We start from the raw sequence: 26,074 nt of genomic DNA on the forward strand, positions 1-26,074 counted from the left end.
CTCTCTTTAGTTCTTCTGACACTGCTCTTGCTCCCTCTCTTGTCAGGGGCCATGGAGGCAATGGCATGAGAAGTTTACTTTCTTTACATCCCCCTTGATATTTCCCTGGTTCCTCTGTAGAAGAGGGTGGGACAAGGATTTAACCTTCTGATGTCATCATGGGTCAAAGGGCATTCAGTTACTTCTGCTACCTAAAGCGTTTGGCGAATTTACACCACCAGTGATTCTCTGTTGATCGACTGGGCTGGTTCTAAGCCCTAGAAGTACCTCTCCCTTTCGGTGGCTAGCTCTTGATTCTTTTGTCAACAAAAAGCTTTTGCTCATTAGCTCTGTGGCACCATGGGTGGCCACAGATTGTGATTACAAGTTTCCACAGCACGCTTTCTTTTTCTGAGTAAGTGTGGTTGCCACATAAGGAGTTACTGTGTGCACTACAATAGTACCGATTTATGTTGTTCTGACAGTAGCCGAGTATTTCCAACAAGATTACAGTTGTGGAAAACTGAAGCTAGATATTTTTTGTGAATCACCCAAGCCATTGATGTGAATATAGCTGACACAGCGGAACCAGAAAGCAGCAGCAGCTGCATTCCCATGTTGGTGATATTTCCGCCAGTGAGGAAGACTCTTTTAGTATCGAGGAAGGACACCCGTATGAAAGGAATAGAGGCTGAGCTATGATGTGCAAAGTAGAGACCACAGGCAGCACTTCCGGATTCTATGTCTAATGATTTCCATGGTCTATGACTCTACTTAGAAGAATGAGCATGCTGCACTGTTCTGGGGCCTTGGTGTTCTTGATGGGAACCAGTATGCTGTGAGATAAGGTAGACTAGGAACTCAGTGTACTTAGTTCTGCTCACCCCTGCCAAGTGGCTTAAATTTGCAACCCATGAGAAGTAACCTTTGGTAAGTTTCACATAGTTTTCTGGTAGTGCTAGACGTTAAATAGCTTGATCTTTCTTTCTCAGGGTCAGGGCTTAACCTGGATGCATTTCAGTAATGTATCTGTAAGTGCGGCATGCTTCATGAAGATATAAAGCTGGCACTGACCTATGACTGCGCTAGAACGCTTGACGCCATCTTCCATTGGTTACTCCTCCTCTCCTAATCAACACGTTTCTTCTTAAGCACTCCAACCTGGCTATCAGGCCGGGGATGTCATGTGACGGGCACAGAGGTCGAGGACATCTCATGACTTCCCCATTTGGCTGTGTTAAGGCCTGGAAAGGGCTGAAGGCTGGTCCGGGTTCTCTCTTTCGTGGGTGGTCCATGTATATTGATTTCAGGTAGGTTAACGTTGCTTCCAGGGTTGGAGGTGTTAGTACTCCTCTGTAGGGTCAATAGATAACTGCCCAATGGCTCAACAGTCCTTAATTGGCATTAGGTCCTGTTCACTCCTGTGAAAACTCCAAAAGGTACTCTTTTCGTGATTTAACAGTGCCTACCATGAGTTGTGTTTCCATTGCATCTAGAAAGACTGCATACCCTTCATCTGGCTATGTAAACTAGTATGGAAGATCCTTGTCTAAGAGTACTGTTAGTGTTGCAGGCTTAGAATTGGCACTGAAGGTCATTCAGTGCATAGCTCTGATACTGAAGGTTGCTCTCTCAATAGCAGTGATACTAAAGAGTATTCAATGGACATCATTTATACCGAAGTTTATGTTCAGGGCAACACTGGCAAAGCACCTCATAATCTGGATGGGGCTGATACACAACCCACACGGCCCACCACAACGCCGGACCTGCGTACTTTAACCACCGCCTCTCCTTCTGCACCCCCACCATACAACTCTGCTACACCCAACTGGCCTTTGCCACTGTCCCAAGGATCCACAAAACCACAGCTGGGGGAAGATCCATCTCCTACCTCGCTGCGAAGACTTGGGACTCCCTGCCTCTGCACCTCAGCCAATCACCATCGCTGCCGCAATTCAGGAAGGACCTCAAGACCTGGCTCTTCGACTGGACCACAGACCCAGCCCTCTCCACCCCCTCAGCACCTTGAGACCCTCACGGTGAGTTGTGTTTTATAACTCCCTGATTGATTGATTGATTGATACTAGTTAGTAGTGGTAGTCAATGTAATTGTAGGGATACTACAGATACTGATGTCCTTCTTTGCAAGTTATTCCTTGAAAAGCACCATTTCCTGATAGGACTAATACAGGACTGATACTTAAGGTCATCATGGAACTCGCCTTGATAGTGGGGGATAATTAGTTGTATAGCATTGTTACTTGCATCTAGATGTTACTCTAAAAGGCCGTTCACTGGGTAGCATTAATAATGATGGTCATTGGTTGTATGCTACGCCTACTGGAGGTCATGGTTTCGATATTACCAATAAAGTAGGTCATTGTATGGATAGTACTAATGTGAAAGGTCCTTACCTAGATTGTCCTAAGACTGAACATAGTTCTCCGCATAAAACTGATACTAGAGGTCATTCTCCGAATTGCATCAATGCTGGAGGACACTGTCTGGATAATGACTGCACTGGAGGTAATTGTCTAGATTGTACTAACACCTTAGGACAGTAAATGGACCACACAGATACTGGAGGTCAATTAATTATTACTACCCATGATTGTACCATAAGGAAATCAGAGCTGAAGGCAAGTTAGTTGGTACTGATGGTGGTATACCGAGATATGCTAGAAGGAGACGCTCAGCTTCCAACAAGTCCCCTCGTGGCTGCTTGCATGAGAGAGGGCTATCATTCATTTAAGTGTCAAAGTAAAGGGCTTTGCTTGAACGTGAGCAGACAAATTAGCACTATTGAAGAATTTCTTTTGGTTTTTTTGGAGGTTCTGGATAGCATTGGACTAATACTTGAGGAAACTGTTTGGTTTACATTGATCCAGAAGTTCATAATACGGATAGTAATAGAAATGAAGGGGGATCTTTGGGAAGCACTGATACAGGAGGTCTTTCCTATTGATAGCGCTAGTGTTATACTGCATCAACTGGATCAAACTGATTCTTGGATGTCTGTGTATATGATGCTGATTCTACGGGTCTGAGCCTGTTGGAACTGATGCTATGGGTTCACTGACTGGACCTGATATAGTGGGTTACTCTTACTGATTCCGAATCTGTGTGCCACTCTTATTACACCTGGCATTTTGGACCACTTTCATTGGCACTGGGCCACTATCAGTAGCAAAGATGCTCTGGATGGCTATAATAGTTTTATACTATGGATCACAGTTATAACTATTAATACTGAGTCGCACTCGCATTGGCACCAGTACTCAAGCAATCAATCGGATTTGTAGAGCGTGGCTGCATCACCTGTGAGGGTCTCGAGGGGCTTGGAGAATGAGCTGCCTGTTCTCCTATTGGTTGAACATCTAAGTCTTGAGTTGTAGTGTGACAACTATTATGGACACTGATTGTTTGGACCACTCTTATTGGCACCAATCTTGCAGGTCACTGCACTGCTCTTGGGACTAATACTGTGAGTTACTGCTCGCCATTAATTCATTAAAATCTTTTATATTTTGGGGGGAGGAACCACATCACTTATATAGATCTCTCTTTAAAACATTACTAGTTGTACAATGTAATTTAAGTTTGCCTTTTGCTAACTCCACCTGCCAGTTTTCTTTGTTATTGATAGAACTTCGATTGTCAGTTTGCTATAGAAATAATGCAGTCTATTAATGATCTCTGTATATGAATGTTGAAGGCAGTTTTAAGGCACTCATTTAAATTGTTGCTTCAACAAGAGGACAACCTGCCATGATTACAAATCCCTGTTGTGTTGGAAAGCATCATTATGCCAAAAGTGTTTCCGCCACTGCAGCAAAAAGCACTTTCAACAAAACTGAAAATGCCAGCCTGTCGTTAGGACGTAGCAGCAATTTTGCATTCATTTTGGTTTGGCAGAAACAACCCACCTGAGTTAGGATTTATTTCTGGAAATCAAAAAAACAATGGCCCTGACATGAGGGTGTTTTCTTATGGAATGTGTGGGTCATAGGTTATTTAACCTTGCCAGATCGGGTATGCCTTACATGATGTCCTTTGGAGGAAAAATATGTACAGAGGCTCTGGTTGGCCTTTTGCAACCAGGTTGGAGATTTCAATGGTTGCACCTTCTGACATCGAGCAGTTATCCCACTTCTAAATGAAACATGGGAAAGTCTGTGGATGTAGTAGTTTTGTTTAATCACACCTGAATTATAGCAAACTCTAAATCTGAGGTCTACATTCTATAACCTTATAGCCTGCCGTAGTGGGCTATACCGGCCATTAAAGGCCCACTATAGCGTTTAAGGCCCCAGCCGAAGGCAATGGAACGTGACTTTAATGAGGCTATTAGAACATTCTGCCTCTAGAGGGCAGAATCTTCTAACAATTAAAACAAAGGCCTATCAGAGCCCTATGGGGTTTAAATCCCCCAAAAGGCCTTGAACAAACACAACCTGGAATGTTGCTCTGTGGGCTTTTACTGGCCCGTAGAAGCATGTAGCACTCCATTGTATTCAATGGAGTGCTCCACATTACAATGTTCTATTATGGGTTACATCCGCACTGACTGAGGTCGCATGGTAATATGCCAAGCAGGGCATGCGGCCCTCGGCAAGGCCAGTGCATTATTACTCCATAAGTTCAGTGGAGAGACTAGAGGAAGGGCAGTGGACCAGTCTTTGTAAATAAGGACATTCTGTAAAAACTTGTGTACACTCTCTTTGTTTACACATTAAAGCTATTCAAGTGACTGGTTGAAGTGGCTGGAAACGGAAATTGTTGAGTTGCAATATACAATTACCATTGGCTTCCATGCTGCTCAGCCCCATGTCTGCCTCCAGGGTTGTTGTCAGCAATGGCCCTGGGGAGGTAAGCGAGGTGCTGGAGCTCTATTGTATAGAAAACAGCACGGGAACAGCCAGAACTGGCTTCAGGGGGGTGCGACCGCACTGGGTCTTGACTTGGAGGGGGCACTGTGTTTAGCAATAACTTACGATTTAAAAGCACCTGATGAAGAGTTCCTTGTGTATTCAGTTTTCAGGCAGCATTAAAAATGTCAAGATAACTCTTGTGATTAACTTTCCCACTAGAGAGAGAGAGATCAGAGTTTCGTATTATGGCAGTTTTGACTCACCATAAAGTAGCACAGAGGGTTGATATGCCTACTGCAAAGAACAGATCTGTATTTTATGTGGATAGCTGATTGGATTAGTTAAGCCAGCCTTTACCAGCTCTTTAAAACAAATTAAATGTAGGTGAGAGAGGGGCCATAGAGAGAGGAGGAGCTCTTTTTCCGGGTGGTAATGAGGGAATCTGAGGAGTTGGTCATGGGGTGGGGGCACCAATAAATATTGACACACCAGGTGCCACAAGCGCTAAAGCTGGCCCTGGGGACAGCCATCTGGTTGCCTCTTATAGATTACCTGAAAAGGTGACAAGGCTCAGGGGGCTTATTTTTAGAGCAGTGCGGGATGGGGTTTTCATGCAAATCTGTGGTGCCTATCAAGTACAAGCTGCACCTGAGTGGATGGACCTTTGTCTCAAACTGAGGCCTTGCATCAACAGTTCAACAACATATCAATGGTAGTGAAGCACATTTTGCCCCACAAGGACAACAGAGAGTAGTAAACTTCCAAACTATGAAGTTTTATTATCAGATAGCAAAGTTACAAACTCAAATCATTCATATTACTCATAAATTAATAATCACCTTGTGTAAGCGTCCTTTGGTATAATCTGAGGCATGAATAAAAACAGAACATACAAAGACAAGTTATTTAAGGATTTTCATTTGAAAATCAAATAAGATTCCAGTGGAGGGAAATTCCCTGAGGCCAAGCTAAGGATTTAAATGAGATTGGAGGTAGTTAAGCAGCAGGTGTCAGCAAATAAAACCTCTAAAGGCAGAACCAAATGAAGGTTCTATCAGGCATTGAAGAACAGATTAGTTGAGAGTTAACTCTATGGTGCAGATGTATCATCATTGTATTTTGCGAGTCCTTAATAGCGATTAAGGACTCGCAAAATGCAATGTATGTAGGTTTTGCAATAATAATTGCGATTCCTACGTATTCCTTAATTGCAAATTGCAAATTGCGATTCGCAATTAAGGAATACCTTTCCATTCATTCCTATGGGCCTAGAGGCCCATAGAAATGAATGGGAAGACATTTGCAATTTGCGAGTATCCAATAGGTACTCGCAAATTGCGAATGCAATTTCAAGGATGCAAGGGTGCCAAAAGGACACCCAGTTGCGCCCCTGAAATATGCATGTGTGCACATCTGGCACACATACATGTGCACCACTTGGCTCTTAGAAAAATGCAAAAAGGTGCTTTTTTCTCAGAAATCGCAAATTACCACCAACTTAAAGTTGGTGGTAATTTGCGATTTCTTAAGGCCAGATCGCAAATTTTGGCTGCTTGCAAAATTGCATTTAAGGAATCGCAATTTGTGATTCCTTAAATGCATTCACATACTAAGGAATCACAAATTTTGCGATTCCTTGTTTTGTGATGGCCTTTTGGGATGATACATCCCACAAGGCTTTTTCCAGTTCTGCAAATCGGCCCATTTGCGAATGGCCCTATGAGTGGTGAAAGTAAGCATAGGTCTCAAGAGAGAGGTAAGGTGCATCTGTTCTCAAAAGAGAATGTGCATTAGTATAATTGTTAAGCAAAATGAAAAAGAGTGACAGTGTCTCACAGTTTCGTGACGTTGGCATTTGAGCAGTGTAATTTTGATTCCACCCTAAGATACTTTAGACATGCATTATAATCATATGTCGCCAACACCTAAATATATTCTGTGTGATTATTGTTACTAAGAAAAGATGGGGTATTGTATATTTAAAGTACTACAAGTGAAAACTTTTGGGACTCATAAATTGCGTGCCTAGAAATGTGACTAATACAAGTTTCTGCAATACTTCTATAGTAGTATTCTAAGAAAAATCAAAGCTTATAATGTGTTTCATGTGAAGCTATTGAAATAAGATGTACCTGTAGACTAATGTTTAAGCATTTATGCATGTAGCAAGAAATTATACTCATATTAGTGTATTTTGAAATAATATCTTTTTGATAAACTTTTGCAATTTATCCATTGATCAAGAAACAATATTTGCTATGTGTTTAATAATGTACACGTATTTGTAATTCAGTGCACCATTAACTTGACAGGATTTTGCAGCCTCAAATATAATTTCAGCGCAAGCTCATGTTTAAATCTAACATCAAATTCATATTTAACCTTTAATGCAGAATATGTTTGCTTGCATTTTTTTTGTTTCTACTGCAGGTGAGGATGAAGCTTCATTATTTAGTAAAGAAGGGTTAGTGCTTCAGTAATGTAGCGAGGTATGTTAAGTTGGAGTTTGGCAAGAAGAAATGCCGTAACAAGCAAGGAGGTGAGTTCCCATGGAGAAGGATAAGAATGGCCAAGGACGAATGAAGTAGCAAATTATCGATGTTGGAAAGGTGGTGCCAGTAGACAATTTGTGCCTGAATCGTGGAAATGTACCGGAGCTGATCATATGATTTACCTTGAATGCAACTAATATCTTATGCTGTAACTTAGTAAACATCAAATATCAAAGTGGGTAAGATATATCGACAATGTATTTTTTATCTGGACTGGCACTGAAGAAGCACTGCTGCAATTTCACTAGTGGCTTGATGATCGGACACCAGATATTACATTCAGTGTTCACATTAATGAGAAGCGTATTACATTCTTGGATGTTGAGGTATACGCATTAGGAGGACATCTAAAAACAATGCTCTACACAAAGCCAACGGACAGAAATAAGGCTTTACATTATAACAGTCACCATCCTCGGAGCTTAAGAGATAACCTTCCGTATGGCCAGTTTTTAAGGATTCGTAGAAACTGTACAGAGAAGGAGGATTTCCAACTCCATGCCAACAATCTTATTTCCAAATTGAAAGATCCTGGTTACCCTAAACGACTCCTAAAAAGATCAATGAAAAGAGCCTGGTGGACGCCACGGGAAGAATTACTAAAGAAAAAAACTAAAGTACAATTGGACCAATTGGTATGTGTATCCACGTTCTGTTCAAAATCAAATTAATTAAAAAAAATCATCAATCAAAACTGGCATCTAATTTTCAACTGAGACAACTCTTTTAAGAAACCACTGTTTGCTTTCAAAAAAGAAAAAAGCCTAAAGAACAAACTAGTCCGTGCCTCCTTACCAAAATCATGGCCTAAGTTGGATATACGTCACTATTTGAATTTACCACCAATCCAAGGACATCACAAATGTGGCATGTGTGTCTGCTGCAGTCAAACGATTGAAGGCAACTTATTCTCTCATGAGTCACAAAACTGGAAAAGTAATACATTCACAAACTGTAAAACCAAAAATGTGGTGTATGGAATATTATGCCCATGTAACAAACTTTACATTGGGAAAACTAATCAAGAAGTACGTCAGCGCATTTGTCAACATAAATCGCGGATTCGGAAATGCATAGTTACAGCACCTTTGGTGTCGCAATGGTAAGAAAGTAACCACACAGAGACTGATTTAAAATGGACAGTGATTTTGTCTATTGAACAGAGCGACAGGGGAGGTGACTTGGATCGTAAATTGAGCCAGGCGAGAGGCATTTCTGATTGTTAAGTTTAACTCGGTACAAAATGGACTCAATAAATTGACAGAGTCACAGAATCTGTGAACTTCCCCTCTCCCTGCTTTGTGACGTATTCTTTGAGCAAATGCCTTTTTCTCTGGATTTTGATCCAGGTACGAGATCCATAGTATTGACGCCTATAATTTTTCAGCTTTTATTTGATTTATACATAATAGAGATTCATTAATGAAAATGTTGGAGCTCTAATTCAATATCTGCGAAAACATTACTTAAATAAAGACACAAGTCACGGACAACAAGAATTTCCCTGATAGTCCACTTTTAATGGAACGCTACCTAAAGAATTTTCTATGAAGGTTAAAATGGATGCTGCATTTAAATTTGGATTGGTCCATTCACTGGGGATGCCCCCCTTTTTTTCATTTTTGATGAAAAACTTTGATGTAGCACTATACTTATTACTCATATGCTCACGTTGAAGGTGTGAAGCTCGCGTGGTTCAATCGCAACACATATTAAAGGTGTGTGTGCCGGCAGCCACAGGGAATTGGGCTTGTCAATAAAGCGACCCCATGCGTGAAAAAAGAAAAAAGACCTCGCAACCCGGAAGTATCCTTTAAGAAGCTGGTGATGAACCGGATGTGAACCACAGTCCGGAATCGTTTGGAGCAACACTGCCGTGATTGAACACAGCGAAAATAACTAAGTCACTCTTCCTGTTATGCCGCACTAGGACATGATATTCGATTATGATATCTTGTAGTACTCCTGGAAATTAGCCCGTCTTAATGTTTTAGGGCATCTTTGGAGATCAGGATAATAACGATTAAACTTTTGACTGACAGATTATTTCACGGTACCCCTCACGATACTGCAGTAAAATAGTTCAGTCCGTTGCCAGAGCTCCTTCCCAGGGATTAGGGGATAATAATTTAAAAAAACTTAGTTTGATTCTTAAAAAGGTTATCCATTGCATGAAGAAACAAGAACTGATTTGTATTGCTACATAAATTATATCTTGAGCAATTGAGCTCATCTAAGCTGTTTCATAACTCTTATGGTTTCTCCCATGAACAATATTAAAATCGTAATCCTTGGGGAACAATCATGTTCTTTATGAACAGATTCATTTACAATCTCATTAGACAACATAGGACAACTGATATAAAGGCTGATTTTTAACCATTTGACCGTTTTGGCTTTTTTCAGACGAAAAGTTTGGGGGAAATAAATGGTTTACAATATAAGGCGAAACCGTGGTCGCCACTTCTATTATACAAGTAAGTATTCATCTTATTTGTATTTGATTTTTTGTTTAGCTGACATGACGTGACATTTTTAACAATAGGATTGGGAATATTGTTGTTTTAGTGTTGCCCTTAGTGGCGAGCATCACCGGATGGTGAAAAAGGGAACTGAAGCTTGATTTAAAGAGACTGAGGTAAAAAACTGTTATGAATTGAAAAAGTTTGAATGTGATTTTCAAGTTTTGGAAACTACAGTCATTTTTTGTTTGTTTATTTTTAGCTCTTTTTGTTCTGTGTCCTGAGGAGAACCCGACAACTAATTTCAGTGGGTTCAAAACGCGTCGACTGGTTTAACTGCTGTCCACATAGGTTCCCATGCAGATGGGATACCACTCTGGCTCACTTAACACTTTGCTTCTGAATTGTTACAAATACGAAGTGAGCAAAGTAGGTTCACCATTTGGCTCTGGCCTCTGAATCAAAATTGAAAGACAATCACTATAGAAAACTACCAGAGGTAATGTGGATTTATTAAATTCTGGTTAAGAAACTAGACAGAACCAGAGCGAAAAATGTGTTTTCTATGTGTATAAATCTGTTATGAGTTATTTGTATATCTAAACCATTTGTTTATTATATAATGTTTAATGTTGTTGTGTCGTCAGTGTATGTTACATTTTAAGAACATGTATGTTAAAAAATTTAAAAAAGAATCTTCTTCCTAAAATATAAGGTGAAGAGATTGGAATTAACCAAAAGGAATCAAAATAAAAAGCATTTTCAGATCAGATTGTTTAGGTCATTTTGGTTTTAGTGCGAAAGGTTGATTGAATGAGCATCAGTACTGGCATATTTTGTGGTTTCTTCTTGTAATTGGGCCCGGCCTTACTGATTAAGGGCCAAACCCTTTTTGTTATTGCAGTAACTTAGTAAGGGACAGAGAGACATCTCAGGACTTCATGTGGTACAGACCTCTTCTTCTGCTTTGTGTGGCTTCATGCTACATGACCCTTAGTTAGAGTTTATTCTACTGAAGACTCTGGCGCTTGACACCTTTCTTTTATCGATTCTTACTCAATGATTCTTAACCTATTGTTGCCCCCTTTAAAGGTAGTGTAGGGAAAATAGTGTGCTCATGCTTACCTTTGATAATCAATTGATGCAATTTAACATTCAATTATTTTTCCTCATTACTTGCATCGTTATATCCAAATTAGTTGTATTATTTTTGTTCTATAGGAAATTTGGACTCCTTCTGTTTGTTCTTTATTTCTATACTGTGATGCTGAGACTAATTTGCATCAATCTATTTCTGAATTTATAATTAAACTTTACTAAACTCAATTTTAGTTGTCGAGTTGTTATTGTGTAGTCGAATCGGTTACACTGTAATAAGATTAAATTGTAATTGTTTTCTCCCTCTTACCTCTCAAGCAGCTAAAAAGACCATCTGGTGAGTAAGGCTGTTAAAGTGGGCCTGAGCTTTCTCAGCATAGAAGGCAAACTGCTGAATTCATCAAAACCATGGCTGGGAAAGGGGTGGGAGGTAGAGATATGTTGTAAAGAAGGCAAACTTCAAAAATAAGAGACGATATCAAATGTGCATTTCTTTACTGAGGGCTATGTTTGCAATACTTTGTTGAGTAGAGTCTTTTAAACTCAGTAAACAAATTGTAAATTAGAATGTACATAATAAGGAAAACAGATCTGGCATCTGCTTTTTCTTCTCACTCTTGTATACTACTTTGATTGCAAAGGGACTGTGAGCAATAAGCCTAATGTTTATATAGCTGCAAAGTGGTCTGTTGGAATCAGATGCACTCATCTATTCCGGACAGTTTTGCAAACTGCCCGTTGCATTATGGGACTTTGCATTTTGTTTCTAAAATTGGTAAGGTAAATCTTCATTATGTGGTTATTAAAAAACATTATAATGATATATAACAAGAATTCTGATTTAGACGAGAATCAAAACCATACTCTGTACTTTCAAGGCCAACATAAGGCTTTTGGGCATAGAAATTAGCAGCAGTTTATATACAAACCAGCCACATATGTGGTCGACTTTATTTTATTCCTACCAAATTTACATTTGCAGGAGTCAAGACCAGCCATTCAAGAAGGTATTGAAAAATACTCTGAAGTTTCAGGGTACAAGTTGAATAAAAATACGTTAGAGTACAGGCCACTGAATATACTTTGCTAAAGTAGATGGCAGTGTAAAATGGATTAAATTGGAATAAAGGTTAGATCACATATTTAGGTTTCTTGTTCAGAAGTGACACAGATAGAATTCTGAAACTGAATGAAGGAGTTGCAACTCAGTACGTGATGCATGCAACTAACAAATAGTTTCCCTATTATCTGACTTGGTGGGATCGAGTAGAGTCTGTCAAAATGTCATGAACCCATATAACTCGCATAATAGCTCATGCAACAAATGTGCTGCCTCAGAGGTTCTCAGCAGTATTGTTAAAGGAACTAGATACTTCCTAGTTCAACAAAAAACACAAGATTGTCAATAAAATCAGAATAAATAAAAAATAATGAATTTTCTTAGCTAATTTTAACATATCATCACTCCTAACGAAGGTAACAAAGCGGATCAGATTAGAATTTATCCCAGAAGAAGGTCCACCCCAGCTCTTTATAGAAAGGAATTTAATAGGGTTTGGTTCATTTTTATCATTATTTGTTGCTGGAAATATACTAGCTAAAATTAAATAGAAAACAATGGTTGATTCTGCTTTATTATTTGTAGCACGTGACAGGACCAATAAAATTGCATTTAAGAAGACAATATTCCCTCACTAGGAAAATCAGGGTTGTTAAAGGTAGAAGAAATTGAATCTGTATTTTTCTTTGTGTACACAAAAAGGAATAATGCTATTGAAAGACTTAATGAATTTCCAAGGCACTGTGACCTTCACACACCTGCAAAGTCAATATGGCCCTCTAGTTTTACACTTCTACACTTTTCTAAAGCTGAAAGGGCATTGTTTAAATTAAATATGTTAGAAACAGGCCCAAATGTTATGCAAAAATGATCAAAACTAGTGGGAAAGATGCACTTAACCTCCAAATAAGGCTGATAACCTGATATCCTTAATCTATTTTGCAAAAATCGTTAAGGCAAATGGGTTCCACATTCTCCCTGTAGGCATGATCTTAAAGACAATGTTACTTCCCGCCCTCTTGCAGACCAAATATTTACTGATTCATGATCTATTTTGCACTCCCCACAAGTTAGTAAGAGCATTGCTGACTGGGCTATGCTCACATTTACCGAACCAGAGGGGACTTTATTACTTGTGATGGCTGCATGTAGAGTTAGTAGTCCAAAGGGAGGGACAAGGGGCTTTATTTAAGGAGGTCCAATGTACAAGCCCCAGAAGCCTATTTTCAAAACGGGGTACGGAGTTCCTCAGGTACAGGAAGAAGAGAGATGCGGACCAGGAGGAGACCCAGTCAGTCACCAATTGGTTGTAAGGAAAGGTATAGGGGGAGGGCCAGGGGAGTGCCCTTTGCGGAACTAGAGCTCTCACACACCCAGCAAGCTAGGTGTCATGCTTCATCATATGAGCACTGCCCCTCGTCAAGTCGGCGCTGCAATCCTTGACGGGCTCCCGGAACCGGGGCTCTTTAACGGGGATCTTTTGTTCCTGCCGATATGTGCTTGGGGGTGAGGGGCCTAGTGGAATGGATGTAGCAGAAAATGGATATGTTTAAAAAGGGTTAGTCAGTCCTAATCATGTATTTATTCTGAAGGTAGACTTCCCTATTAAAATAAGTGTAGAGTGGCTAAGTCGTAGAATTAAGGTGTCTAGACGTGTAGCTCTACTCTAAAAGATCGACATGTTTCTTGCCATAAATTGTCTGGAGGATCAAGGCAATTCTTCAGGATCATAAAGCTGTCTACATAAAAGTGGTAATGTGGACTCTACATACCACGTCCTAGGTTGCTGCCCTGTGGAGATAAAGTGACAACATGAAGAAGAAAAATAAATTTATAAACATCATCTCTTTATCTAGTACATTATTGGTCAAGGGTGGTGTTGTACAAATCACCATGCAAAAACGTGTACAATACAACATGATAATAGGTGTATTATTGTTAAAAACCAGTGAAAGGGGTGGTGGTGTAGATCTCTAACTACTAATGTTTAAGCTAGTGGAACTCTCATGGACAAGCAGGGGTACACTCACCTAGTGAATTGACTAGATGTGCTAGCAACGGTGCTGGCGGTTATAGAGGACACCAATTGGGTCCTACAATAAGAAAAGGTACATAAGGAAAATAAGAAAAATAAGAAAAAAGATGAGAAAAAGTCACTTCGTCAAAATTAATCCACGTGATCTGCCATGATGCCGCAGGACATATTGAGGCGTTTTAGCGTAGTGATTGAACATGCTGTCCATCATGACAACAGAAGTGGTAACGGACTCAGTTAGCCCGGAGGCCAAAATCTAAGGTCTGTTTTGGCTCGTCGTTCCCAGCGTGGTAGAGAACGAGGGAGAACGATATAGCGCAGCGCACAGAACAATGGAAGATTGTACTCACCAACGTCAATAGACGTAAATCCCGTCGACCTACCCAAAACCGCCAGCGGTTTTGGGTAGGTCGTGTCATGATGGACAGCATGTTCAATCACTACGCTAAAACGCCTCAATATGTCCTGCGGCATCATGGCAGATCACGTGGATTAATTTTGACGAAGTGATTTTTTCTCATCTTTTTTCTTATTTTTCTTATTTTCCTTATGTACCTTTTCTTATTGTAGGACCCAATTGGTGTCCTCTATAACCGCCAGCACCGTTGCTAGCACATCTAGTCAATTCACTAGGTGAGTGTACCCCTGCTTGTCCATGAGAGTTCCACTAGCTTAAACATTAGTAGTTAGAGATCTACACCACCACCCCTTTCACTGGTTTTTAACAATAATACACCTATTATCATGTTGTATTGTACACGTTTTTGCATGGTGATTTGTACAACACCACCCTTGACCAATAATGTACTAGATAAAGAGATGATGTTTATAAATTTATTTTTCTTCTTCATGTTGTCACTTTATCTCCACAGGGCAGCAACCTAGGACGTGGTATGTAGAGTCCACATTACCACTTTTATGTAGACAGCTTTATGATCCTGAAGAATTGCCTTGATCCTCCAGACAATTTATGGCAAGAAACATGTCGATCTTTTAGAGTAGAGCTACACGTCTAGACACCTTAATTCTACGACTTAGCCACTCTACACTTATTTTAATAGGGAAGTCTACCTTCAGAATAAATACATGATTAGGACTGACTAACCCTTTTTAAACATATCTATTTTCTGCTACATCCATTCCACTAGGCCCCTCACCCCCAAGCACATATCGGCAGGAACAAAAGATCCCCGTTAAAGAGCCCCGGTTCCGGGAGCCCGTCAAGGATTGCAGCGCCGACTTGACGAGGGGCAGTGCTCATATGATGAAGCATGACACCTAGCTTGCTGGGTGTGTGAGAGCTCTAGTTCCGCAAAGGGCACTCCCCTGGCCCTCCCCCTATACCTTTCCTTACAACCAATTGGTGACTGACTGGGTCTCCTCCTGGTCCGCATCTCTCTTCTTCCTGTACCTGAGGAACTCTGCATGTAGAGTTATACATCACTTTTGGAATGAAACATCTGAATTTGGAAATATTTTTGAAATTTTTGAGGTTCTCATAGAGATTAAACCAATATGGTCTTGCCTTGGCACATAAACTGATGTAACTGATTTTTGCTATTAAGCCCCGAAGACATATCTTTCATTGACTTATTACTTCTGGTGACACCCAAGTCAGTGTTGGATAAAGGAGGAAGATCCTTCAATACACACATTATGGGCCCTAGTCATTTATGTTCAAACATACCATAATCTCACCCTGAAAATACTATTGAAGTGCAAGTCAAGATCGCAGTGCTTAAGGAAGTTTGATGTGTATGCCAAAAATATAGGTAAACAAGATAGTGACTTGCTAAATTCTAGTTTTGTCTTGTTTTATTGCTGTCCCGTAGTTAATGAATGTTCTTTCAAAACTCTCATTACTACATTACAGCAATTAGTAAGTCACGTAAACCTTTAATCCAATACCATTTCTTTCAACATAGCACCAGGGCTTTTACTTTTTCTTATTTTTCTTTGTATAAGCTTTTATTTATTCATCCTAGGTTTCTTCTTTATTCACGATGGCTGGCATCAGCCTAGCTGGCAAGTTTTAAATTGCTTATGTGTGGCATGTCCATGTTTTCAATATACTTATAGTAAGTAAGTTAATAAGTTACGGACATTTATAGAGTGCAAACATTCATCTTGATGCAATTGTGTCTTGCCCTATCCCACTTTTACTATTCAGTCCTGAAACTAGAGGCTTAAGCAAGTTCTTGGAGGTGTAGGGCCTATTTCTGGGAAAGAGCCAAGTTTTTAGTTTTTTCCACTAGTCCCAATGGACACCAAGAGCGTATTCCACAACTGGGCAGCCTTGATCTGGAAAATCCTTCCACCTACCCTGACTTTCCTATATTTTTGTACACAGACCAAATTGGCTGTAACTGACCGTAGGCTCCTCAGTGGCCTATACAAACTGAATTTCCTTTGTGGCAGCACTGGACCAATTCCCTTTAGTGCCTTATAGACTACACATATTGAAATCCTCTCTTTCACTAGTAGCCAATGTAGCTCTCTCATATACCTGTGAAGAAGTCATATCTCCATTTATTCATTGCCAGTTTTACTGTAATTGTCTGGACCCTATACATCACAGAAAACAAAATGCAAATAACCTGAAAGATATACCGCTCAGCCCAGAGGGGCCCGACTCCAACCCTGACCTAGAAAACCCTACAAAACAGATCTCATGCCTACTTATCAACTGCCGTTCAGCAATGAAACATGCTACTGACATTGTCGACCTAATCATGAATCAAGATACCGATGTGCTATCCTAACTGAAACATGGCTATATCCTCCCCATGCCTAGACCTGCTGGTGCCTCCAAACTATAACATTGTACGACTAAATAGACTAATCAAAACAGGAGGGGGAGTAGCCTGTATCCACAGATCAAACATCTCCATCTCTAAAATTCTTGCAGACCCTATGGACTCATGTGAATACCTGAGACTCACAGCACGATTCACAGACAACAAAGTGTACAAACTACATGCATTTTATCACCCCCAGGCAATAACCTAAATTTTATAGACCATCTAATGGAAATTATTACAACTAACTCAGAACCTAACTCCAATGCTATTTTCCTAGGAGACTTCAATCTACACTGGAACGACATCCAAGATAATCAGGTCAACATTCTGAAAGAATTCCTAGCCGACCACTCACTAGTACAAGCATGTGCTCACACTAAAGGAGCTACATTAGACTGGATCATCTCCAAAGAAAATGTGGTCCAAGCAATCTCAATCGTTCCTTGTGACTGATCTGATCACCAGTTCATCACCTTCCAAATATCAGCCTAAAAAAAGAAAACATTATCGCAACCAATGAAACCCAAACATTGGGTGAGAGACACCAGAAATCTAAACGCGGGGATTCTAAAAATACAAGGCGAGAAAGAACTCCAACCCCCTTCTGAACTAATTGACGTCAACGAGCTCACAGAGCACTACAATCAGCCGATATCCAAAATAAACGACGACATTGCCCCACTAAAATTTAAAAGAATGCAGATCAAAGATAAAAATCCTTCGTTCAACGGATCACTGAAAAAGGAAAGACGGAAACTCAGAATAACAGAATGAAAAAGGAGACAAACTCCGTCATCCCCCCACCTAAAACAACTAAGAATGACCAGAAAAGCCTACAATAAAAGCGTACTTAAATCAAAAAAAGAATTTTTTAGAAGTGAACTCGAAAATGCAAGGAACAGACTGAGGAAACTCTTTGATCTACGAAAAGATCAATCAAACAAACTAGCCAAATCTTCCCTACTAACATCTAAATCAGACTTGAACTGTGAAGATTTCTCATAATTCTTTACTGATAAAGCCAGCTCTTTGGAGAGAGTGCTCAAGAATAACGCTAAGAAAGCCTCAAACATAACGAGTGAACAAGGGAGGAACCCTGCCCTGATTACTCTAGTAATGTCCAAAAATAATGCCCATTGGTCAACCTTCAATCTATATGATCAACATGACATTACCAAAATATTACTTTCTCTGAAACCAAATAATCATTACAATGACCCGCTGCCTTCTAAATGCTGGCCCTCCTGCAACCACATGGTCATTCCCTACTGGACTAAGATAATTAATGAATCGCTTGCCCAAGGATCAATTCCAGACTGCCTAAAAACAGGCCAGGTGGTCCCTCTCCTAAAGAAACCTACGGAGAACCCATCGGACCCTAACAACTTTCGTCCGGTAACAACCATTCCCCTACTAGCCAAAGTACTAGAAAAATGTGCGCACAATCATTTAAGTCAACACATTACTGAATTCGAGCTACTTAATGACTGCCAATCAGGGTTCAGACCAAACCACAGTACAGAAACAGCAATCCTACACATAGTAGATGCTATCTCTTGATCGTAATGAAACCTGTCTTCTGATCCTTCTAGACCTATCTTCTGCATTTGACACAGTAAACCATCCCAAATTATTAGAGCACCTGGAAAATAGGATGGGCATATCAGGAACAGTACTGAAATGGTTCCACTCCTTCCTAGAGAACAGATCGCAAAGATTCCTGGTAGACAACAAACTATCCACACCAACTCCAATTCAAATTGGGGTCCCACAAGTATCAACTCTTTCCCCTTCACTATTTAACCTATACATTGAACCATTAACTGAAGTACTGCATAAGGCTAACATTTAGTTTCACATGTATGCCGACGACACCCAGCTGTATATGAAGATATCTTCCCTGGAAGAGATCAACACTATGAAGCATGCACTCCATAAAACCGTTGAATGGCTAGCTGACAATCATCTTAAGCTCAACTCACAAAAAAACGAATTCCTTCTGATCTCCCCTCCTAAAAGTTCCTCCAAGATCAAAGAATAGACCAAGTTGATCCCAGCACTAAACGGTACCCCAACTATAGTTGACTCAACCAAATCCCTGGGTATCACACTGGACAAAGATCTAAACATGCGAGCACACATCAACGCAATGAAGAAAAAAAACGCTTGTTTTCATCTGAATTACCTCAGGAAACTGAAGCCACTCATTGATCCCGGTGACCTGAAACTAGGAGTCCAAGCACTGGTCATATCTAGAATTGAATATGGACGCGCAACCCTATCAGGACTCCCTAAGATCTCAACAACACCCCTAAAAGCTTTTCTCAATGCAGCAACTAGACTGATAACGGGAACAAGAAAATACGACTACATCACTCCTCATCTGAAAATGCTTAACTCGCTGCCATACGAAGCAAGAATAGAGCTAAAAATTGCTTCTATCACTCACAAGACAATACACCACAAAACTCCACATTACCTAGCTCACGCTATCCAGCGGCACTAGACCCTCGAGAGGATCAGAGGATTTTCTACTGAAACCAGCACTCTTCCGTAAGAAAAAACTTACGATAGAGCATTCACAGGAGCAGCACCAAGGATTTGGAATTCGCTCCCACCAAATATTAGAAGAATCACCTATGCTCCGCAATTCAAAAAGGAGACTAAGTCATTTCTGATGGTTAAATATTTCCCATAACGAACAACAGAGAGTAGGATGTCATTACGGCATTACTAACTCAGAACAAAGAAACTGTTCACCTCTTGACTCTAGATACTATCCTTATTCTGGCTTATCCTGGCCTTGAAGGGCTAGCCGCTACTCCTAAAATGAAGTACGACAAGACAATCTGGAATGCAACCTAATGTTTTCTACTATCCCTCATTATATTTGTGTGTATAGATAAATATTTGCCGATGTTAGCGGAACACATAGAGATGTTCTTGATGTGAATTAATGGGATAACTGCTGATATCGAATTGGTCTAAATGTAAAGCGCTCTGACACCCAACTCAGGGTCTGGTTCACGCTACAGAAAACACTGAATAAATAAACAAATAAATATACAGTCCCTTGATCAAGTACTCTGGGCCTCCCAGGAGAAGGGCATTACTATAGTTGACTATACTCAGAATTGTGCCTTGAACTACTAATCTCCTTGCTGGCTGAGGCTTATGAGTGATATTTTACTGCCAAATGCGTGCCACTTAGAGTGGCACTTTCAATAAGTAAAGCCTAGCAAAAAGTCCATAGAAAGAGAGAACTAGCAAAAATGACACCATTTTGACCAACAAGAAGCTCTAACAAGCTCTTGAAACTGCTGGAAAATTCCTGAAACTCAAGCTCACTACCTTACTGCTCCTATTTTAAAATAATGACTTGCATATTCACAGTGCTTTTGGTTGCAGGCTAGGACCTCGTAACACTAAAAAATACACAACTCGCATTCCGCACAGCACCAACCAGGATTCAATTCTGTTTCTCTCTGATTCCACACACATACACTCAAATCCAAACACCTCTGCAGTAATTGCTTTACCTAATTCGGTAAACAACGCTCACCACAAATCTTTTTCCCTGCAGGGAATCACAACGCGGTCGTTACAACTACCGCGTTGTGATTCTGCATACCATTACTCCGCAAGTCGGAACAACGACTTGCGGGGGGGGTGGGACGAGGTGTTGGATTTAAAATCCAACACCTTCCCTATTGTCCGCACAGACTGGAGTTGGAATAGTAAATTATACTATTCCAACGTCCAGCGCCCCCCCTCTGCAAGTCTTTGTTCCGACTTGCGGACTAATGGTATGCGGAATCACAACACGGTCGTTGCAACGACCGCGTTGTGATTCCCTACGGGGAAAAAGACTGCGGGCTAAGAAAGTACATTCCCTAATTCAGGTGTCATAACATAAAAGAGTGCATTTTTCACTGATGTTATTTAATATGCAATATGCGATATCCTATATCCTTGCATATTATGTATTTCTGGGAAGTATTACATTAAACACTAAATCTCTTTGCAACCTATCTTATACTGTGTGTAATACAGTTTTGAAATAATGACTTAAATGTTTGCAGTGCTTTCAGTCTAAGGGACTGTGTAGCACTATCTATACAAAAGTTAGTATTTGCTACTGAGCCAACCTGAATTGAATTATTTTTCTTTCTGACTAGGCACACACAGACATTTGCAGTGGTTGTATGTCTGAAAATGTGTTACAGGTGTAACAGAACAGGGTGCAATAAATGTTAAAACACACTGGGTTATGGCGGCATGCGCTGTGAGTCTGCTCCGCCCTGGCTACTTGTCAATACCTAGTAAGTATCTTCTTTCAGGCTCAACAATACTAGACACCACATTAGTCTTATTAAAACAGAACAGAACAGCTCTGCCACTAGTCAGCCTTTGACTGTAGGTCAGATAACGCTGCACAACATTCCTAATGTCATAACCTTTCATGTGTCAAGCAAAACAGAGAACTTATGATCACATTATTTTTCTTCTAGTTCTTTTATTTAGTATGGTGAATATGATGAAAACAATAGTTCGCAATGGAAAAGGACAAGGCTTATTTAAAAGAGTGCATATCATACTGATTACAGAAATTGCATTTATTTATCATCCTAAAGTGTGTACGCACTGATATTTTATGGAAGTTTCTATTTAGCAGCTGCCGGTCAAATAGTAAAAAATCTGTGCTATTTATCCAGTGGCCAGCAATTGGCACATATTCTCTGCTGTTTAGTTGGCCACTGCCCAAATAGTAGGGATGATGTATAATTTGACCAGTGGCCAGATAAATAGTGTGAATGAGGTCTTTAATTAACTGGCTATAAAGAAACAAGGTACTCCAGGCAATGGTAGTGTGGTGGCCATCTTGTAATGGTGATGCAACATGTTCGAAGCATTTGAAAGTAAATACATATATAAAGCACAGTAGTTTGTTACAAGATAAGCACATTAATTAAGCTAAGCTGCGTATGGTTGAAAAAACAATGAAATCAATTTTGAATAAAAACATTTATGTTATTTCAATATTCATATAACATATTTTGAAATCCAACAAAAACTTCAGGATATGGCTAGGGTTGCCACATGGCTGGTTTTAAACCAGCACCACTGGGCTGGGCTCATTTTGGGCTCTTATGCAAGGCCTTCTGCTTGCTTTAGGCTTCTTTTTAAGAGGTCTTGTACTTGCTTAATGTTTCAAACCTGGCAACACAGTAGCAATCGACAAGCTGCAGCAAACAGGGAATGCAGACAGGTAGGTGGTATCTGTGCCTCTGAGGGAGGGACAGATACAGTAGGCAATTGGTGCTTAAGGGCACATTAATTTGGGGCATTTGCAGGAGTTAATTTGAGTGGGACCCTGTAAGGGGGCTTCTGTGGAATTGGGAAGTGAAAGCAGGAGACAACTAAATAATTAATCTGGGTAACTCACATAAGGAGTTCACTTTGCTGCCTGTCAATAAACACACTTTTTCATATTATTCAGCCAGCTGAGTAGGTTTAAGGCATTGATGCATCTTGGTCCCATGTCATGAGTGACTGACATTTTATTTTAGTCACCTGCACAATGCATATTGGGAATGGTAGCTGTGCTTCTTAACATTTTAAGCAGTGTTTTAAGTGGGTAAGGTTGTGTCTCCACTGTGCCCTCATTTCTGTACTTGACAGTAATATTTCAGCAAAAGAAATCTGAAAGCCAAAAGAAAAGAAAATCTGTTTGACAGGTTTGGAAGCTGTACCTGACTAAAGTCATTGTGGAGTGGGGGGGGGGAAGGAAGCAGTAGGAAGAGATGGATGACAAGTAGGAGAATAATGGCCAGGAGGTGACCCACCAGGAGGGCTAGGATGATCAGGGCCACGAGGACTAGGACAAGAAGAACCAGGCTCAGGGAGACCTAATCTACAAGGACCAGGGTTACTAATGCCAGAGGGGACCAGGAACAAATAAACAATGAGGAGAGGAACAGGACAATGAAAAACAGCACTAGGTGTTCCAGGCCCAGGTGAGAAGGATCAAGGGGGCCAGGAGGATGTGGAAAAGGAGGATCTGAACTCAGTGGATAAGGGACTAAAGGAATAGAAGGCCCGGAGGCAGAAGTAACAGATGGCTGTGGACCATAATGATAAGGAGTGCTATGAGGGCATGTGTACAGACCAGGACCAGAGGGATGTAGACGACCTGGGCCAGGAGCAGCAGACCCAAGTAGACGACTGAAGAGGACCAGTGCCAAGAGACCAGTGGAAAGTAGAACCAGAGACAGGAGGGTCAAGACCTCAGAGATCAGATCAAGTAGGACCAAGGGGCCAGAAGTAAAAAGTCCATGTCTGAGAAGACTACAACAAGAAAGGACCAGGGCTAGCAGCAGATGGAAACCGTAGCTTAGAATGACCGGGGGGGGGCTATAAAGGACGAGGAGGTCTTGGCCCAGCGGGACCAGGATCAGAAGGTTCATAAGTGTCAGACTCAGAGGAAGCTTCAACCAGGGTGATGAAAACTGCATGAACCAGGCAGACCCACAATATGGGGACTAGGTAGACCAGTACCAGAGGGACGAGGCAGGCCAGACCCAAGAGGACCATTAATAGGAGGACCATGATAGAGGGGCCATGGTCAGATGGGTAAGAACAAAGTAGAATATGCAAACCAGGAGGGCTAGTAGGAGCAGGATGAGGCGGGAGGACCAGGGACTGTGATGGCTAGGGAAACCAAGGCCAGTAAAACTAGCACCAGAAGACTAGATACATGAGGACCAGACAAAGGAGTACCAGAGCTACATGGACCAGGGGGCAGTATTAGAAGGATTAGAAACAGGCAAACCAGGGGACTAGAGACCAGAGGAATGGGACCTGAGGACTGATGGGTGAGAATTAGGGTGCGGAGGATGAAGAGATCAATGTCCAGAACCCTGGGAAACAGGAGACCCAGGGTCCAACGGACTAGGGGCAGAAATACATGTGAATGACAGCCAGTCAAACTAGGACCAAGAAGTACAGGCCCAGATATTTTTTAGACTAGCATGAACCAGAGGACAAGAAAGATCAGAACTAGGAAAGGCTAGGATGATCTGTCACAGGACACATTATTACAAAAAAACATGCAGATAAGGAGCAGGAGGACAAGGGTCAGGAGGATCAGGACCAGATTGAACATGACTACTAAGATCAAGACCTGAAGGGCAATGGCCAGTATGTCCGGGATACTAGGATAAGCATGACAGGGACTAGGAAGACTGAGATGGGGGGGCAATATCAAGGCCACCGAGAAGACCAGAGCAAGAGGACTAGGTAAACCAAGATGATCATGACCAGGAGTACCGTAACAGGGCTAAGAGTGTAATGAAGATCAGAGCCTAGGGGACCAAGGCTCGGATATCCAAGTTGGGCACATCAATCATTACATGTAAAAGGACCTGATGTAAGAAGACCTACCAGAATCTGGAAGACAAGTGAAATTGACTGTGGTGGCCAAGAGGGAAAGTTATAAGAGGACTAGAAAACAAAGGAGTAGGGGGACCAGAAAGATCAAGGCAAAGAGGATCAGGATCTTGAGTACCAGAACCAGGAGACCCAGGATGATCACAGCCTGGAGTATGATGACCAGGCCCAGGAGGACCAGTTAAAGAGGACCATGATGAATTTGTATAGAAGCATAAAGACAAGCAGCAGGAAGACCAATGCTAGGAGGATCAGGAGCAGATCCAGGAAGACAAGATCCAGGCCAATAGGACCAGGGGCCAGAATAAGTGAGGATGATGAGAGGGTTGGTACCAACAATACCAGGAGGACCAGGTCATAATAGGGGGATTAGACGGATCACTACCAAGCAGACCAGAAACAGGCTTAGGAGTGTCATGGGGACCATGACGATAGGGCTAGGGTCCAAGGTACCAAGGGCAGAAGAAATATAAGGACCTGGGTGTAACAAGACCAGTGTATGGAAGATCAGGGGGACCAGAACAGCCAGAGACAGGAAGACTAAGGAGACTCTCCCTGGATGTCCAGGAAGACCAGAACCAAAATGCAGAGGCCCAGACAGACCCAGACAAAGCGAATCAAACCAAGAAGGCCCAGACCACTTGGCACAGGTCCAGAAGGAGAAGGGTGATCTAATCCAGGAAGGCAAGAGCTAAGAGGAAAATGCCTTAGAGGTCCAGGACACAAGGGGTCTTTTAGACAAGGGGGCCAGCAGGAACAGGAATTGATGTCCTGGGAATCAGATGAGAACAGTGAGAGTGAACTGAAAGAACCAGATTAAATGACTAAGGGTCAAGAGAATCAGAATCAAGGTTTCCTATACAAATTTGGGGATCCAAGATTTTGTAAAAAAAAGTCCGCCTAAAAATATTATACAGCTTGGCAACTACTTGGGCCAAAATCAAGAAAATTTTAGGAATCAGCTACTTCAGTGCTCTTGCCCCCATATGGAATGCACCGGGTTCACCAGAATGGACTAAAGATGTTCTCGCAACTCCTTTAATTAAAGCAGGAATTCATTGATGGGGACAGTTAGCCCTGAATGGAGTTTTACTATCTTGGGAGGAGATGAACTCATTGGTGGACAAAGAACTATCTAAATTTAAATACTGGCAAATAAGCAGCTGGCACCAATCTGTTGGGATGGATGTGGGCAGACCCAATGAATTGGAATCAACACTAGTAAACAATCCCGTAAAGAAAAACGAGGTGGCAACTCTTTATTGGCCACTTTTGGACTTGGAAGACGGCGAATTAAAATTACCAATGGAACTATGGGGAGATAACTTGCCTGGCTGCAACATCGAAGAATTATGGCAAGTATCTCATGACATTCTACACACAACAGTGCAACCTGCAACTTTAAAAAGAAATCATGTCTTTTGTATTCACAGGGTCTACTGGACTCTACTAAAACTTTCAAAATTCTCTAAGGGTCCAGTCCCAAAGTGTCCAAAATGCCTCCAGATCAAAGTGGATGACATTCATATGTTTCTAACTTGCCCAAAGCTAATTCAATTTTGGGAGGAGATAAATAGAGGTATGGAAAGCATTTTTGGTATAACTACGCAGGTAAGCATAAATCTGGTCTTTTTTGGGCTGTTTTCACATTATGAGTCTATGTCAAAGGGGGAAAACAGATTATATTTACATCTGTTTCTAATTGCACGAAGAGAAATTTGCAAAAAATGGGTTAAAGATAATCCTCCAACTTTGCTAGATTGG

The sequence above is a fragment of the Triturus cristatus genome, chromosome 10 (assembly GCF_964204655.1).
Source record: "Triturus cristatus chromosome 10, aTriCri1.1, whole genome shotgun sequence".
Taxonomy (NCBI): Eukaryota; Metazoa; Chordata; class Amphibia; order Caudata; family Salamandridae; genus Triturus; species Triturus cristatus.